Source organism: Pituophis catenifer, unplaced genomic scaffold, assembly GCF_029215685.1.
Source record: "Pituophis catenifer annectens isolate HBS135680 unplaced genomic scaffold, rPitCat1.0.hap2 SCAF_1, whole genome shotgun sequence".
Taxonomy (NCBI): domain Eukaryota; kingdom Metazoa; phylum Chordata; class Lepidosauria; order Squamata; family Colubridae; genus Pituophis; species Pituophis catenifer.
In genome coordinates this window covers 246508401-246526685 of record NW_027256881.1, presented here as the reverse complement: position 1 = coordinate 246526685, position 18285 = coordinate 246508401, and positions in this window count along the sequence as shown.

Sequence of the window (18285 nt, the reverse complement as noted above, 5' to 3'; positions counted from 1 at the left end):
AAGTGGATAATTGGACCTATTCCCAGCTGTTAAAATATGGTAATAAAATGACAAATGTAAAATAGATCACTTCTGACTGGTAGAAACACCCTGCTCAATCAACTTGATACTAGGGCTGGCCTTAGATGAGAAAAAATGGGTTTCACATTACTGAACAGTAGGCAGATTCAAATATGTTTCTGGTGGAGAAGATTGAGAAATACTACACACCGCTGGTTTTCTGGTGGAGTAGGGGAGATTATTTGTAAGCCACTGACTGTGTAGATGAGCTCAACCAAGCAGAGGGTTTAACCCTCAGTGGGTCACTTCCTTGGGAACCACTTGTGTGGAAGCTCTCCATGGAAGTGAGCTGCTTTAACCTGGTAAACGTTACAGTCCCAGTGTTGTATGAAATATTTGTCGAAGGCCTCTATTTCAGAAGGCCACGTTGTTTACATTGCCTTGAACAGGTACAAAACGGAACTTTAGGGCAAGCAAATGAACACGCATGTCAAGATAATAATTGGCCACAAGTGTACGATCCCAGTCGAAATACAAGAGTGGGAAGGATGTTGCACATTTTCATTATCGGCTACTCTGAACATATTTGTGGCGAGCAGCAAAGGATTCAGCTCAGTTCATGACACGGAGGCACCACAGGGGCTGCTCATCTATTTAAAATAAAGGCACAGTACTGTCTCCCTGAAAGCACATTTTCTTCTTTGTGTATCTGGTTTTGTATTTGCTCCTTTTGTATCACGTGCTGGGTTTTTTTTTTTTTTTTTGGTTTGTTTGTTTGTTTTTGTTTTGAGCCAATACCTCAGGGTTGTTTGTGTAGCTTTTAAAAGGAAAAAAAAATCTTTTTAGTGCATTTCTTTTCCCATTTTTTCTTGTTCAGCTGTATTTTTTTTTTTTTAAATACACAAGACAAAAATAACAATCTCAGGTTCAGACTTTGCAAACCACAGGGGGAGCAGCAATAACATGTTCTTGCATCAGGTTGTCTGTTTCCTGACCATAGTAATTGCTGTCTACTTTGCCAAGACACAAAGTAGAGAGATCCTCATTGTATTTATTTTACCACTGTCTGTTCAGATTAGATGCTGCAAGCTTGGGAGTGACTTATGTGGACCTGCATGCTATTTTGCAAATAATATGCAGAGGGGCATTGGACAGTGAGACTGGAGAGATGCAATTAGGTTCTCACACTGGCAGTATAATTTTCTCTTTTTTGGAAAAAAAAAAACAACGATGGTTGAATTGTTATGGTGAAAGCAAGATGACATCTGCTGCTGCGGCTTTCTTGGAGTCTGGTTTTGTACAGTATCCACAGATGCTAAAAGATCAAAATCCTCATTTCACCTGTGAGCTTGCATCAGAAGTGCAGATGAAAAGTTCCACCTTAGGAATTTTTGATCTTGTGAAAGTTTGATTAAAGTAGAATTAGCACTAGCCAGTTAGCTAGGATTGATGCGCTGGGATGAGGTGCTTCTGGATTCCTCTCATCGATACTTATGAGAAATATTCATAAGTATCACCAAGAGTTTTCAGATAGGCTGAGCCAAGGAACAATCGGGATAACGTAGAAATACCAAGTTTCCTGTATTACTCTGAAATAACTTACCTTTCAAGATGCCAAGATCTTTTAAGCTTGCTTAAAATGAGGATGAGGAGAGCCCTTGCATATCTTACTTTTGAATAGAATGCCAGTGCCGACTTTCCTCAAATATAGCCAAAAGTCACATAAGGCTCAATATTTGTAGAAAAAAATAAGGTGATTATAATATAATGCTCACCAAAACCAAATTGAGAACCATAAAGCAGTTTCTTTGGGGTGCAACTGACTCTAACAGTACCATCGTCTTGCTGCTAACTCTCCATCTCCAGAATGTGGAGAGAGAAAGAGAGAGGAAGGGAGGGAGGGAGGGAAAGACGTGTCACTTTAACTTCACACAGGTACAAAATTATCTAACATCTTCGGTCTTACATAGGGATTTTTCTGGCTTGCAGCATCTTTCTTTTTTCCCCTGTGACAAAAAGTTTTGTAAGCTTTGTTTTGAAGGCTTTGCTGTGATTCTTCACTCTTCTGCCTGTTTTATCATGTGTCCGTTGTGGTTTTATTTATTATTTCTGTCCTCTTTGTTTCTTGTATCCCATGTGCCGTTTTCATGTCTCCTCTACTGGATGCCAATCCCTTAAAAGGATGTCTTTCCTACTTTCCTCTGGATCCTAATGCTAATGATAATAAGCTATCAATGTTGTAATTGCAATGTATGGATTATAGATTTAAGTATTTATTATTATATTATTATGTAATTTTGCTTCTATGTATGTTGATCTTTGTTTCTCTGTTGTGAATATATATGGGCTTTTCCCTTCTCCACCTGCCCTCTGCTTTCTCTGATTCCAACTGTATGCAAAGGCTGGTCAACCCTGTGGCATGTGTGATTGCCAAATAGTGCACAGATGGAAGTGGAGAAGTCCTTCTCTCAGGGATATCATGTTCTCTTAAAAACTCTGCCAGACACTGAAGCTTTCCTAGATCCACTAAAGTTTTGTAGGAAGAAAGACAAAAGCTCTAATATGATTTAAGTTAAGTGACGAGTGCATCAGGAGGTATAGAACACCTGTTTTTCATCTGACAGTAGTTTTCCTCTTCTGGGCTACAAATCCCAGCACCCACAATTATTATAGCCATTGTGCTGTGATGGGGAATTATATTCCTACTTACCTGTATGGTATTAGATGGGGGAAAGTGGACACAGAGCTAATGCAGACTAATTTCAGTGCAACGATTTCCCCCCATCCTTGGGATTAAAATTTGATGAGTGCTAAGAACTCAACAAAATTGTTTGCACTCTGGAGAAAATCTAATTTCCCAACCTCTTTTCAAGTCACGATTCTGTATCAATAGCCATCATACAAATACGTTTGATGGAAGCCAAAAGCAATTAAAATGAGGCATTTAGTCTCCAAATCCTGTAATAAAACCCAGTTAAATTCAATTTTGTAGTATAGACTTTTCTGTCACCATAGTATTGCGATTACATTAGACTAGACAGGATAGAAGAGATACAGAGCCTGCTCCCTTATTGATAGTGAGGACTTTTTTCATGTTAACAGTATTCAGGTATCAACATGAAAGACCCAGGTATTTCATTCTAAAGTTGTATAGATTTCAGTGGAATATTTATCATTTAATGTATTTAGTATTATTGCTCCAACAAAATTCAAAGCTGCAACTCTTTTCTGTATAGTTGCATGTCATGGGCAAGTCTCTCTTGACTTCTTCAATATAGTGAAGCAATTATGGCTGGTTTGCACACAGAACAAGTGTCTCTAATTTGTTGTAGAACCTGGAGTGGCTGAAACCCCCAGGGGCGATTCCTCTATCTCTAGGAATCGTTCAGAGACTGATATCCCCCCCACCACCATTTTTCCTTTATTGCTCAATGAATAGAAGTCAGTATTGCAAAACACAGCTGTGAGCAAAGGACATTTCTAAGAGTCCTTTCTAACCATCTTATCTGCCACATGTTTTCCTAGCCGTTCTCAGTAGGAATCAGTAGAATAGCCATTCAACAGATTGTTTTGAGATTTCAGAGAGGAGGTGCAAATTTTCTGTTGCAATATGTTGTGTTTATTTATTGTTGCTCAGAATTCTTTTGGAAAGAGTAGAGAAACCGACTTAACCCAACGTTCTCAGAAGGCATACACAGAATCCCTCTTGTCTGTGGAGCCACATTTTTATTCTGCAAATTCTTCTGTCTTGTAAAACACATTAACGGGGGAATTGGTGATGAGATGCTGAGCCTCTGATGCAGGCACAGAACTGAAGACCTTCATCTGTGAAGATCCTCAAGCAAGTGATGAAGACCTGATTCTCGGGGCAATTCATAGGCAAGGATTGCTCTAGGAATGGAAATTTGGATATAGAGATCTGTGTGTTCTGGGAATGAATTCTGAGTACTATCTAGGATGGGTGAAGTGTGCAGGGGGGGAAATGACACTGCATCTGGTCTGTGAGTTTGTCCCCTTCCTTCTCTCGTGATAACCAAACTTACAGCCCCTTCTGCCTGCTAAAGGAATGCTGACATTGGATGTTGCTTGGCAGGATTGAGTGGTACACTCGGCCCCTGCATTGACTTTATTTATTTATTACTGAAGGCTGTAAACAGCAGTGCTTTTACCCTCTCTTTCTTTTCCTTTCTTTTGTATTTGGGAACAATGTGTTGTAATAAATTCCTGATAGATGTTTTAACAGTCAGTGTCAATTTTGCTTTTTTATTAAGGAGTCAGCAAATTTCAGACATACCAGATCTACTCTGTGGTTGTTAGCCAGAGTGGCAGCTAACAACAAATGCATAAAAACCAAAATCCATATAAATAAACCATGCACATTGGAGGCTCCACTTACATATCATAAAGCAGTCTCTTCCTTTGCCAGCCAGAAGAAAAATGCCTTTATGAGTTTTCTAAAGTTTAGAGGGAGGGAGATGAGACTGATCGAAGAGCCTCTGGGAGAGAGGCCCACAAAATGTGGCGAGTAATGGAAACAGACCACTTTTGACCCATTACAGTCTTGCGGGTATGGGATCTGGAGATTGTTGACCCTATGAGATCTACTTGGGCCACCACATTCTGTACCAGCTTCCAGATGTTCTTCAAGGGCACCTACATCTTGAACATGTTAACAGTAATCCAAGAATGAGGTGACCAGGGGTGTGAATAACCATGACCAATAGTCTCCCAGTCTGAGAATGAATGTAATATAATTGTAAAGGCCCTCCTAGCTACATCTGTTGCTTGAATTTAAAGTAGAGCCTGTGAGTCTTGAAGAATTCCAAATTGCAGACCATCTCTGAACCGGGTAGAATATCTCCATTCTAAAATAAATATGGTATTTTTTTTCGGAATTGTTCATACCTCAAACCCGGAGCCATTCCATCTTGGAGGAATTCAGATGGAGTCTATTCTTCCTCATCTAAACCCTGACAGTTGCCAAGCACTGAGACAAACTCCTACCACGTTGCTTGCTCAGTCTTGGGCTCGGTATCATCAGCATATTGCCCAAATATACTGGAGACTGTGCTGATAAATGCCTTCTCCCAGGGGTTTCACATATGTGTTGAAAAGAAGTAGGGAGAGGAAGGACCTTATCACAAAATAGAGGTCTTGGGATAGCTCTACCATTATCACTGGCTGGAACTACCTCTACAAGAAGGAGTAGAACTGTTGATAGTATGTGGAAATTACCATATTTTTCAGAGTATAAGAGACACGTTTCCCCCCCTAAAAGAGGGTGAAAATTTGAATGCATCTTATACACCAAATGTAACCCCACTCACCCCACCCCTCAGCCTCCATCCTTTGGCCTCTGCCTCCCAGCAATTTACCTCCTTGCAGCAAACAGCAAGGATCCCGACCCTCAGCTGCAGGGATGCAGGGATTGCTATTGCCGTGTGGGCCTCTGCTGTTTGCTGCAAGGAGGCAAATTGCTAGGAAGCAGATTTTCTTTTTCTTGTGCTAATCAGACTGTGATGAAAATGAAACTAAAGCAGGCTGTTTGCTGCAAGGAAGAAAATTGCTGGGAGGCAGAGGCAGATTTTTTTTCTCCCCAAAATAGGTAGGTGCGTCTTATAGTCCAGAACATCTTATACTCTGAAAAATATGGTACCTTGGGAGACAGGAGAGCTGCAGATGGGACAACTGGCATATAAAATATGTCTCAGTCCACAGAAGGGAGGCTGGTGGCATGGGAAATATTTCAGAAGGTACCTTCCTTAGTAAAAGAAAGGAGAGGAGAAAAACCTTGCAAAATTCTGTTAATGTAACCCTACAGGATACTCCGATTGTGCTTTTCTCAACTACCTTGCAGGGCTAACAAGAACTCCACTGTATGACTGCAGCACTACCCCAATCCCTGGGAAGCATTCCAGAAGGATACAATGGTTGGTGGTATTGCAAACCACCAGGAGACCAAAATGGACCAAAAGGGGAGCATGCCCCTGATTCTGGCTTCTCCAGAAGTCATCAAGAAGAATGACCAATGTGGAGTCTGTGCTATTTCCAAAGTCAACCTTTATTTCTAACTGTACAAACAATTACATATCAGATTACTCATCTTTAGCTACATTCTTCAGGCCACTTTTGCTTTTGGTAAGGGATCGGTTCTAGTCTTCAGGTTTCTTTTAAGCTAGCAAGCTTCCTGGATGTCATTCCCATCCCAACTCTTTTAAGTTTTCAGCTATTGTTTCCTTTCTAGCCAAAAGAGCAGTAACTTGAAGTAAATATAATTGATCTGGAGAATCTTCCATTCTTTCCAAAGTGAACCAAGCTAATCTGCATCATTAAAAGAGAGAGAGAGATTTGCAATACTGTGAATATGTAAGACGTTGCTAGGAATTGAAGTAGGGAGACCATTCTTCTTTCTATCTGCTGGAGAAGCCCACAGAATAAAGCCTTCGTTACTGAACTGAACCATACTAAGATTTTCAGCTGGGGCTGGTGTTAGAGATTAGTAGTTTTGTTTAGCTTTTTCCCCACCCAAACCAGGAAGAAAGTGAGATTTTGAGGCATTGGGTTTTTAAAGAGTACCCATGATATTCTTTGAAAGCTTCCCCAGAGAAGTGAACAAGTCCAAAATATTTTCTTCCACCCACTGTGGGATGCAAGGTAGCATGGGCTGCTCTTCCCTGCATTGTAATGTTCATTGTAGATTCAGTTATAGGATAGTGGCCAAGAAACTGCTAAGGTTTAGGGGGAAGCAATGGCTTAGTTAGAAATATACTGGAAAAAAATAAAATAAAAGGAGAATTGATGTACTATATATAGAAAACAAGAGACTGAAGATGTAGACATGATGAAGAGCAGGGATAGGGGAATTTACCTCTACTGCCTATAAAACATTTAAAGCCCTCTGAATAAAATAATGTTTATATAATAAAAGAAATAAATCCATTCCTTTTGCAAAGTGAATAGAACAAATCAGCACCCAACACCAGCAGGAACATGCTAGTGAGCCAATAAGCTGATGAACTACAGTACCAAGCCATTTCTAGAAATGGGCAGGGGTAGCATTTTTAACAATTGGTTACAGCAATTGTACAACAAAAAAGATTCCAAAGACGATGCAATCAGTTTGCATAATCACACAGGCATAAAGGAAGCATAGGAAGAGCCATAGTGGCCAAGTGGTTAGAATGCAGTATTGCAGACTAACTCTGCCGATGCCAGCAGTTCGATCCTCACTGGCTCAAGCTTGACTCAGCCTTCCATCCTTCCGAGTAAAATGAGGGCCCAGATTGTTGGGGGCAATATGCTGACTCTGTAAACTGCTTAGAGAGGATTGTAAAGCACTGTGAAGCTGTCAAGCACTGTGGAAATCAGGAGATTCAGGCACTTCAAATGAGTATAAAGATTTATTGCAAGCTTAAGCTCTCTTTTAGTATCTGACCAACTGGCAGTCAAGAAGCACAGAAGCTAAGACAGGCATTAAAGGTGGGCTGGGCTTAGATCTCTTGCGGTCACACACGGACTTATGATGCATTTGACTCCTGCCTTGGGCTCAGCCTGGTCATCTCCCACAGAAGCAGTATATAAGTCTAAGTCAGGGGTGAAATCCAGCAGGTTCCGACAGGTTCTGAAGAACCGGTAGCAGAAATTTTGAGTAGTTCAGAGAACCGGCAAATACCACCTCTGGCTGGCCCCAGAGTGGGGTGGGAATGGAGATTTTGCAATATCCTTCCCCCAGGAGTGGGGAGGGAATGGGGATTTTGCAGTATCCTTCCCCTGCCACGCCCACCAAGCCACGCCCACAGAACCGGTAGGGAAAAAATTTGGATTTCACCTCTGGTCTAAGTGCTATTGCTAGTGCTATTGTGGGTCACAAAATTTCTTCTTACATTGCTATCTCAATTGTCGTAGAGGATGTCGATGAGCAAACAACCTTCCCCCCCCCCGCACCCCAGCGACCTAATGGCCCAGCTTGAATTATGCTTGGAAATGCAAATAGACCTGCAACAACAATTCTAATTATAGCAAAGGCAGCAAGACCACATCTCAACAGCAAATCAATGTTCAATTTGGCAATTGTGCCTTTAAAAATCGCAAGAAATGATGTACATATAGTATATTGCCGTTATTCTTAACAAATTTGATCTCATTGATGAGGATCAAATTTGGATTCAGGATTCTGGTGCTGATTGTCAGTGAACCTTTGCCAGGGTTGTGAGAAAAGCATCTTTTGTTCGAGACGAAAGTGCACTAAAAGGGAGGGTGGGGGAGGTAAAAGCTTTGGAAAGCCTGACACAGAGTAACCAACAGTGCTTTGATCAATGCCTGCCGCAAATAGGGTAGACTGCCGATTGGCCAATATGTTGAGCCTCCTCCTCTGGCAAGAACTGAATTAAAGTCCAAATGCAGTTTGGAAGAAGGATCTTTTCTAGGTCTGATTCCAGCAGAGGCAGGGATTGCTCCTCAAATTTTGCAGATGGTTTCCTTCGGTATTGCTGATTTGCCAACCGCACAGAGTACTGATTCAGAAGGTCACAAATCTGATTTAACCAGGACCCAGTTGTAACCCAGGCGAAATCGAGGAGAGAAAGAGAATTCCTTGAAGCCTGGTTTTCTACCAATACATCAATAAACAGACACATTGACATCGACCCAATCTACCAATCGCTGAGAATGAAAGAACTGCATCAACCACGATCCCAAAGGTAGCATTTAAAATGAACAAACAGGCACCCCACTACGCAGCAACAAAATTGTAACCCATTGGCTCATAAGAAATAACAACTCTAATCCTAATCTGCATCACACAGATGGTATTTAACTACAGCCCAGCAACAACAGCCAGCCAATCAAACAGGCCAAAATCAGACCATGACTCAGAAATAACAATAGCACTTAGATTTATATACTGCTTCACAGTGCTTTACAGCCCTCTCTAAGCAGTTTAGAGTCAGCATATTGATCCCAACAATCTGGGTCCTCATTTTACCAACCTCAAGAGAATGGAAGGCTAAGTCAACCTTGAGCCTGGTGAGATTCGATCTGCCAAATTGTAGGCAGCCGGCAGGCAGTAAAAGTAGTCTACAGTACTGCACTCTAAAATATCTGAACCAGTGGTGGGTTCCTCCTGGTTCGGTCCGGTTCGGCAGAGCTGGTAGCGGTGATGATATGACGTCACCGAACCGGTTCTCCATCCCCTCCCTCCCACCCCCCACCCCCCCACGTTATTCTTACCTTTTATTTGGTCCCTCCTGAGTCCCAGCTGATGACTAGAGAGAAAAAAACTGTTTAAACTCTTGCCGCGGGGCTTCAAAGGGCCGTCCTACAGCTGATCAGTGTTAAAAGCAAACAAATGAGTTGGGTCGTAAGTGCGAGGACTGGTCGTAAGTGTGAGGACCTTCCAGAAATGACTCTGACCAGCTAGCCACGCCCATCTAGTCACATGACCTCCAAGCCACAACCACAAAATAAGCCACGCCCACAGAACCGATAGTAAAAAATTTAGAACCCACCCCTGATCTGAACAAACAACATTCAGACTAATTTGCATCTCATAAAAAGGTATTTAAAGCAGGGGTGAAATCCAGCAGGTCCTGACAGGTTCTGGAGAACCGGTAGCAGATATTTTGAGCAGTTCAGAGAACCGGTAGCGGAAATTTTGAGTAGTTAAGAGAACCAGCAAATATCACCTCTGGCTGGCCCCAGAGTGGGAGGGAATGGGGATTTTGCAGTATCCTTTCCCTGCCACACCCACCAAGCCACGCCCACCAAGCCACACCCACAGAACTGGTAGTAAAAAAAATTGGATTTCACCACTGATTTAAAGACCTGCGTTCTAACAGACGAGCACAATTCAAAAAGTACTGACTATCTCTCCTCGAATGGTGATGAAACATTTGCAACGAAATTGCCAAGCTCGGAGCTCAAACCAACAGCCTAAGTACTGTTCTTAGCCAAGCAACTCTTCCAGACCGCTTCCTCAAGACTTGCCTGTTTATACCTATTTGCAAAGTTGGACAATGTTCAAAGAAGGAGGGAGATCCCTTGAGAAGAACAGCCTTCTGACTGCTAGTGGCAAAGCATCACAAATTGAAGAAGAGTGCTCATGTCTTAAAGCTGAAATCTGCTTGTCTATTTTAAATGTTTTTGGATTTTCTCTGTGAATTTAATTCATGGAAGGTCACTCAGGAGAATTCTTAACTGTGCCTATTCAGAAGTTTGAGTCCATTGAGGTTTATTCTCAAACATGCAGAGTTTTGCAGTTGTTATCTATTTTCTAATGATGAACTGATTTTAAAAAATTTAAAAAAGATCAAGAAATTACTTTTGATATTTATTTATTTTTTGAAGAAAAAGACAATGAATTTCACTACATTTTTCATTTTTTCCTATATGGGTTGTGTTTTTATTCTATGTGGATTGTATTTCACTTACTATGAAGTAGCCAAAAACTGGTTTTGTAAGAGTTTTTTCCTTTTATTATACAATCTTCTCTTGAATCTGCAGTCCCCTTAGCTTCTTCACTTTAATTAAATCTCCAAGAAAGATATACAGGAACTCCTTAGGTGATCACTAGATAAAAGTAAGGTTAAGCACAAATGGCATTTCTAACAGAAATTATATGGAAAGTCTGAACACTTTTGACATTTAAATCAGTCAAGAATGAATCAAATCTGCAGAAAATTTCCAGGACAATGTTTTCATTTCCAATTTTCTCAAACAAAAAACACCCCCATAGGCAAATATATATATATACAGTATATGTTCATTTCAAAACCATTTGCATCTATGGTAAAGTACTGTCATTCTGACTGGAAATGTAGACTTTGTTTCCCAGTGTCCTTTGCAAAGAATCATAAAATATCAACATGAACATGATTCAGAAAAAAAAAGTATTAAAAGGGACCAATGATTTTTGGCTTCAGGAGATATTATACTTTAACATTCTGCCATAGAAAGCTAGTACACAAAGAGTAAAAGTCCCTGGACAATGCCAGGCTGTGCAGTTCTTTTACTCAAGGAGCATCTTTACTTCTTTAATTTAATCAAAGGGTCTCTTCAACAATGGATCACTTGAGCTTCATAAAACTTTAGCAACTTGAAGGGAAATCCCAAACGTAATACAGCCATTTTGACGAACTTCTGCAACTTTTAGAAGTTCTCTTTCCATGAATTTTCAACTATTCTTTTTCTAGTTCTCTGCTTTTTATTGATGCAGAATGGCCGCCAAACCTATAAATAACTGTTCTTGTGCTAAATATAGAAGTTGCTGAAATAGGCTATGATCTATTTATTTAAATTGCGCCTCCATGAGAACCTGCTGGTATCAAATCTCACCCTGCTTTATTCCAATTGTGCTGTGATCACTTAAGAGAGGGCAACCAGTTGAGTAGCTGCAGTGAGCCAGTTGAAGAATGTCATATTTCTGCATTTCAGCATATAAACTACTCTGAAGGCATCCATTTCCTGAGTCTTTTTCTGCCATTTTTCAGACCAATAATAGACCACTCAGTGTAGGGCGGCTAGTAATACACATTATGAATAGCCATCAAGTGTTTACCAACTCTGATAAGAATGATTCAGTCCTAACTGTCCCAATACAGATAACCCAAAATATGTGTTACATAATTAAATGGTTATTCTGCAAATCACGCATTAGGCCAGTGGTGAAATCCAATTTTTTTTACTACCGGTTCTGTGGGTATGGCTTGGTGGTGTGGCAGAAGAAGGATACTGCAAAATCTCCATTCCCACCCCACTCCAGGGGGAAGGATATGGCAAAATCTCCATTTCCACCTCACTCTGGGGCCAGCCAGAGGTGGTATTTGCCAGTTCTCCGAAATACTACAAATTTCCGCTACCAGTTCTCCAGAACCTGTCAGAACCTGCTGGATTTCACCCCTGCATTAGGCCTCTGAAAAACAATTTAGATTTGCTTCAATAAATGCACAGCCCTGTGGATGTGATCTTGGAGAAATGATTCAGAGACAGTCCCAAAGGTGCTTTTTCAGGAGGCAACTGGATTTGTTTTTTCTTTTGATGTTTCGCTTCTCATCCAAGAAGCTTCTTCAGTTCTGACAGGATAGTGAGGAATGGAAGGATTTATATTCCTTGCAGACAACTGGTCATTTGCATCCTCTTAGAGGGTCATTGTAGCACTTGGAGCAGTGGTGGGTTCCTCCCGGTTCGGTCCGGTTTGGCCGAGCCGGTAGCAGTGACGATATGACATCACCGAACCGGTTCTCCCCCCCGCCCTCCCACCCACCTACCCACGTTGTTCTTACCTTTTATTTGGTCCCACCCCCAATCTATTGCTGCCTCGTGAGTCCCAGCTGATGACTAGAGGGAAAAAAACTATTTAAACTCTTGCCGCGGGGCTTCAAAGGGCCGTCCTACAGTTGATCAGTGTTAAAAGCAAACAAATGAGTTGGGTCGTAAGTGTGAGGACTGGTCATAAGTGTGAGGACCTTCCAGAAATGACTCTGACCAGCTAGCCATGCCCACCTAGTCACATGACCTCCAAGCCACACCCACAAAATAAGCCACGCCCACAGAACCAGTAGTAAAAAAATTTAGAACCCACCCTTGACTTGGAGGTTTATCTGTGTCCTTAGGGTCACCTGAGTAGTGCTCCTGGTTCCTGTAGTCCGAGTCTCATAGTTGGGGGCGGGGCCAGTCAGAATTTTTACTACCTGTTCTCCAAACGACTCGAAATTTCCACTGCTGGTTCTCCAGAACTGGTCAGAACCTGCTGAAACCCACCTCTGGGCTGTTCCCTCAAGCCACTCTGCCCAATACACTTATAGCATGTACCAAGGGCATTCTAAGCTGGTCACCTTCAGTTCATATTGCAAGCAATCTGGCCATGTTCACCAAAGCTATCCAGCCAAGAAACCCTTCAGTCAGCACAGCAGGAGAAGGCTAAGAGGGGTTCTGCAGCCAAGCGAGGCAAAGAATATGGTTCCTTTGCTTCGTTCTTAGAAGCAAAGGGATAATGTTGCTTCACAAAGCACCCTTGAGGGGGTGCTTAGTTTAGAACCTTCACTGAAGCAAGACACCCATTCAAAGCTTGGCAGGGTTCCCTCCAGTATATTACTTTCTGCTTCTTTGTGTCAGCAGTTTACTGTCCAACTGGGTACTGCAATGTGCAGCCAGACATGCACTCAGGGGAAAAAGCAAAATACCTTTTTGGTCATGTCATGAAGGAGTGGCTTGCTGATCAAATCAGCTTGGCCTCTTGCAGGTTTGATAACAGCCATGTATACCAGGAAAGATACGAAAGGCTGCTGTATCATTCTGCCTTGTTTTTCCTTAAATTCTATCAATCCGCTGCTGTGCCTTGATTCCTCAACGATGTTCAGAAGGATCAATTTAGGTATTCTATTCCTCCCAATCCAGGAGCCTGGATAGCTCTGCAGAGTAAGCCCTGTAATTTAACACCAGCTGTCTGCAATTAAAGTAAGTTCGAATCTCGCCAGGCTCAAGGTTGACTCAGCCTTCCATCCTTTCTAAGGTAGGTTAAATGAGGACCCAGTTTGTGGGGGCAATAAGCTGACTTTGTATAAAATATACAAAAGTATGAAGGCTATTGCTTAACGCACTGTAAGCCGCCCTGAGTCTCCGCTGAAAGGCGGCATATAAATCAAATTAAATAAATAAATAAATAAAATAACAGAATAGTAGAATTGAAAGGGACCTTGGAGATCCAGCCCCCTGCTCAAGGAAGAGACCTTATACCAGTCATGGCGAAATTTTTCAGCACCGAGTGCCCAAACTGGAACACGAGTGCATGTGTGTGTATGTGCGCGTGCCGGAGCACCGAAAACCCGAAGACCAGCTGGCCGGGGCTCTCATGCCTGTTTTTTGGCTGTTTTTGGTCATTTTTTTGGACCATTTTCAGGCTGTTTTTCGGGCCGGTTTTCAGGCCGTTTTCTGGCTGTTTTCCAGGTCATTTTCAGGCTGTTTTCTGGCGCTCCAGTGCAGCTGGTGACGGCACACATGCACACAGAGAGAGCTCTGTGTGCCACCTCTGGCACACGTGCCATAGGTTCACCATCACAGCCTTATACTATTTCAGACAAATTGTTGTCCAATCTCTTCTTTAAAATGTCCAGTGATAGAGGACTCACAACTTCTGAAGGCAAATCATCTCTACATTACTTGGCTATGTTGTACTAATAAAGATTTCTGTCCAGAATTGCTGGGAGTCTGGTGGCCTATAAAGTCAATAATAAATAAATAAGGAAAGTGTATTACAATGTTTGCATATTAATAGACTAGGGCCTCATTTGCACAATCAAATTATTACATCACGAATTATGGACCACTGACTGCAATTACAATCTCCAGAGGGTACCAGTGGAAAGACAACCTGTGCCTCATTTTTTGATACAAGTCATCTCTCACTCCCAGCACATATTATCCAAATGAACATCTTTTCTTTATGGAATATAGCATTGATCTATATCCCTTTCCTGAGGATAGACAAGATATGGCTGGAATGTGCTCTGATTGTGAAAGGTTTCAGAACTTTTAGATAGTGGGAAGATTGAATTTTGATAATAGAAACGCACTATGCACTTATTTTCACTCTTAGTTCTACAGCCCTAGAAGCAATTTCTCAGTATAATCTCAGTTAGTTACCAAAATAAGTTTGGTAATCCATACAGGAATGGTTTAAAGAAATTTCCCCCTCTGCCAGTCAGATTTTGAGAAGTTTTCAGCTACTTGTTTTATACAAGTGCTGGCTACTTCTAAAATAGATGTTTCCAGAAATGAGGCATAACTCATTCAGAGAATTCTTAGATGACGATGCTATTTGATAAAACAATATTTTTTGCTTGATTTATAATTATTATTGCAAGTGAGAAAAGCGAATGAGCCAGTCACACAGGCTCTACTAGTTCCTGAGGCTCAACTGTGTCTTGTGGGAAAACAAGGAGCAAACACATTGGTTCTTGCAGCCTCTGCAATGAAGTCATTGCCGGCCTCCTTCCAGAGAAGAAGATGACATCACTATGGTTGGGCTCAGCCATGTAAACAGAGGTTACAGTCAATGCCAATGAAGTTGATGGAGCTTTGCTTGTGCATACACGCAAGCCTCTTCCAGGCTAACAATCCAAATAGCATTTTCTACCTCCTGGCCCTTCTTCTTGTGCCTTGTAATTTCTGATTGCAGATCATATGCCAGTGTATGGCTTCCTTGACTTCGTGTAGTTGCTATAATGGTTTCCTGGTCATTTTAAAATGAAGAGATTGCTTTGCTACTGCAGACTCTGTGGGATCTTTTTCGACGTGTTTGTTCTACTGATTTTGATCAATTAACAGGCAACAACATATGCTTGAATTCTGACATTCTGGAATCCATTAAAGGAAATAGAAGTCATACATGTCAGAGTTGCAGTTGCAAGAATGCAGCACAATGGAGACCAGGACATGCAATTAGTGGCCTTCCAACATTTTTTCAATGACACAATGGGGACGTTGAGGCGGCATTTATAAAATTAGCAGACAACACCAAGCAGAGATGAATGGCTAATACTGTAGAGCAGGGTACCCAACCCCCATCTGTGGACCAACACCTGGCCACAGCATGCCAGAAACTGGGCTGTGCAAACCAGCAAAGCCCAATCCATGGGATGCAGGCAGCATGCAAAACCATGCCCCCTCTGGTCTGCGGAAAAACCTCTCTCCACGGAACTAGTCCCTGATGCCCAAAAGATTGGGGGCCATTGCTGTAGAGAAAAGAGAAGATTCCAAAAGAGCTAGACAGGTTTAAGCAGTTGGCAGAAATTAATATGATGGAATGTTAACAGGTTTATATAAAGTATCTGGCTAAGAAAGGCACAAATACAGGATGGAGAAACGTTGCTTGGCAATCGTATGGATGAAAAGGGTCTAAATGTACTTGTTGACCACAAATGCATGCATAATTGTGCCATTGTACTCTGCCCTGATCAGACCCCATTTGGAGTACTGCAGTGGTGGGTTTGAAAATTTTTTACTACCGGTTCTGTGGGTGTGGCTTGGAGGGAGTGACATGGCTTGGTGGGGGTGGCAGGGGAAGGATACTATAAAATCTCCATTCCCGCCCCAATCCAGGGGAAGGTTACTGCAAAATCCCCATTTCTTCCCGATCAGCTGGGACTCAGGAGGCAGAGAATAGATGGGGGCGGGGCCAGTCAGAATTTTTACTACCGGTTCTCCAAACTACTCAAAATTTCTGCTACTGGTTCTCCATAACTGGTCAGAACCTGCTGAAACCCACCTTTGGAGTACTGTCTTCAGTATTGCACACCACCATTCAAAAAAGCTCAATTACATATTCGAGTTAGTTCAATGATGGTCACCAAGATGGGGACAGGTCTGAAGACCAAGCTTTAGAATATATGATTAAAAGATTCTGATATGTTTAGCCTAAATAAAAAGTGATGGAGGGGAGATATAATAGCAGTTTTCAAATATCTGAAGGGTTGTCACTCAGAAGAGAGCAAGACAGGCCAGTGGGCTAAGCCACAAGGAGGATGATTCAAGTTACATACTGGAGGAATTTTCTGACTATATGGAAATGTGTCATCCCATGAAATGTGTTATCACATGATGCAGTGAATTCTTCTTCTTGGGATGGCTTCCAACAGCTCTGGATTGCCATCTGTTTAAGAGTGCAGTGTTTCTCAACCTTGGCAACCTTAAGATCTGTGGACTTCAACTTCCAGAACTCCCTAGACAGGATGCTGAGAATTCTGGAAGTTGAAGTCTACACAACTCCTAGAGTCTAAAGTTGCCAAGGATATGAACCAGTGGCTGCACCAGTGGCTCCAACACTGAACATCTGATTGGGTTAGAAGATCTTTAAGGTCTCTTCCACCTTTATGATTCAATGATTCAGGCAGATTTTGCCCCCAAATACTCCTCTGCCTCTGGACAAGGTTTACCTGACAATGGAACACTTTTATTTGTGGAAATGAGTTTCCGTATTCAGTCACTAACATTTGTCTGAGACTTTGAAAAACAATGCACAACACAGCAACTAAGCAATCTTCCCAATTAGTGTTTGCCTTCCATTTTTGTGTCAGCATTTATTTAATTTATTCTAATCAATATATGTGTCCACCCAGCTGCAACTCTGACCAGCTAACATATGATTAAAACATAGAACAAAATAACAAATGACTGTAAAAACCACAACACAGAACACAATGCCACTGTGGCCAATCACAGCATGTTCACATTTCAAACCTATTTATCAGACAGGTTCATCCCATGTCTTAACCAGTGTTTTTTGTGAGAAAGCTCAGTTCTTAAGGCCAACAGGATGAAGGCCGTCTAAATCTCAGGCAGAATGCTGTTCCAAAGGGTGGCCTGTGACAGAAAAGGCAAACTTTCTGAGCCCTTGTTTCACAGAAGAAACACACACTGTACTCACTCTTGTGGGGCAGGCAGAGATAATCAGATAGTTCTCCAAATAACTCGGTCCAAGTAATGGTATTATAGGAGCATATTGCGGTGTTCACATATCTGCCTGTGTGTTACTGCGTTCTGGACCAAGTGTAACTTCTGGATGTTTTTCAAATGCAGCTCCATGTCAAATACATTGCAATTTCCATTAGGGTGTAACCAAGTCGTAAATCACACTAGCCTGCCGTGGAGGAACTGGTCATCTTGAATAAACAGTTCAGATGTGGAAGCCACTAGCAATCTCATTTGATTCCTAAAGGCCAGTTTTATTAAGAAGATCTCAGAAGTGGGAATCCACGCTGTCATGTCTTTGAAAACCGTCAGGGTCACCTGGATGACTATAGCCACTGCCTTGAGATTGTGGTTAGTGTTACATTCAAAACCAGAGTTGGCACATTCTGCTCCCAATCAGCTTTTGGTAATGCATGACCAGTTGGCCTTCTCACCACTATCAGATCTTGAATGATATCATTACAGCCTGGCCTGGCACTCAGTAGCAGCAGCCAAGAAACTAGACTGCCTCAGGATCCAATAACCATGCACTGGGGCTAAGCACATGGGGTTTAATCACACCACCCTTTTCACTTCTCCCACTCTCTCTGGGGTAGTCAGAGCCTCAACAGTACCCGCAAATCCTGCCAAAGTGGCACAAAGGGAGACATCTGCACCCAGTGAGCATCAACCTTTCACTGTCATCCACAAGATTCTCTGTCATTCAAATTAACCAGTCCTAATCCTTTCCTCAACCAGTTGTATGGAACAAAGTTATGAAAAACAAAGGAACTGGAACAAGCAGCATACACTCAATAAGGTCTTTTGGCTTCCGTGCTTTTT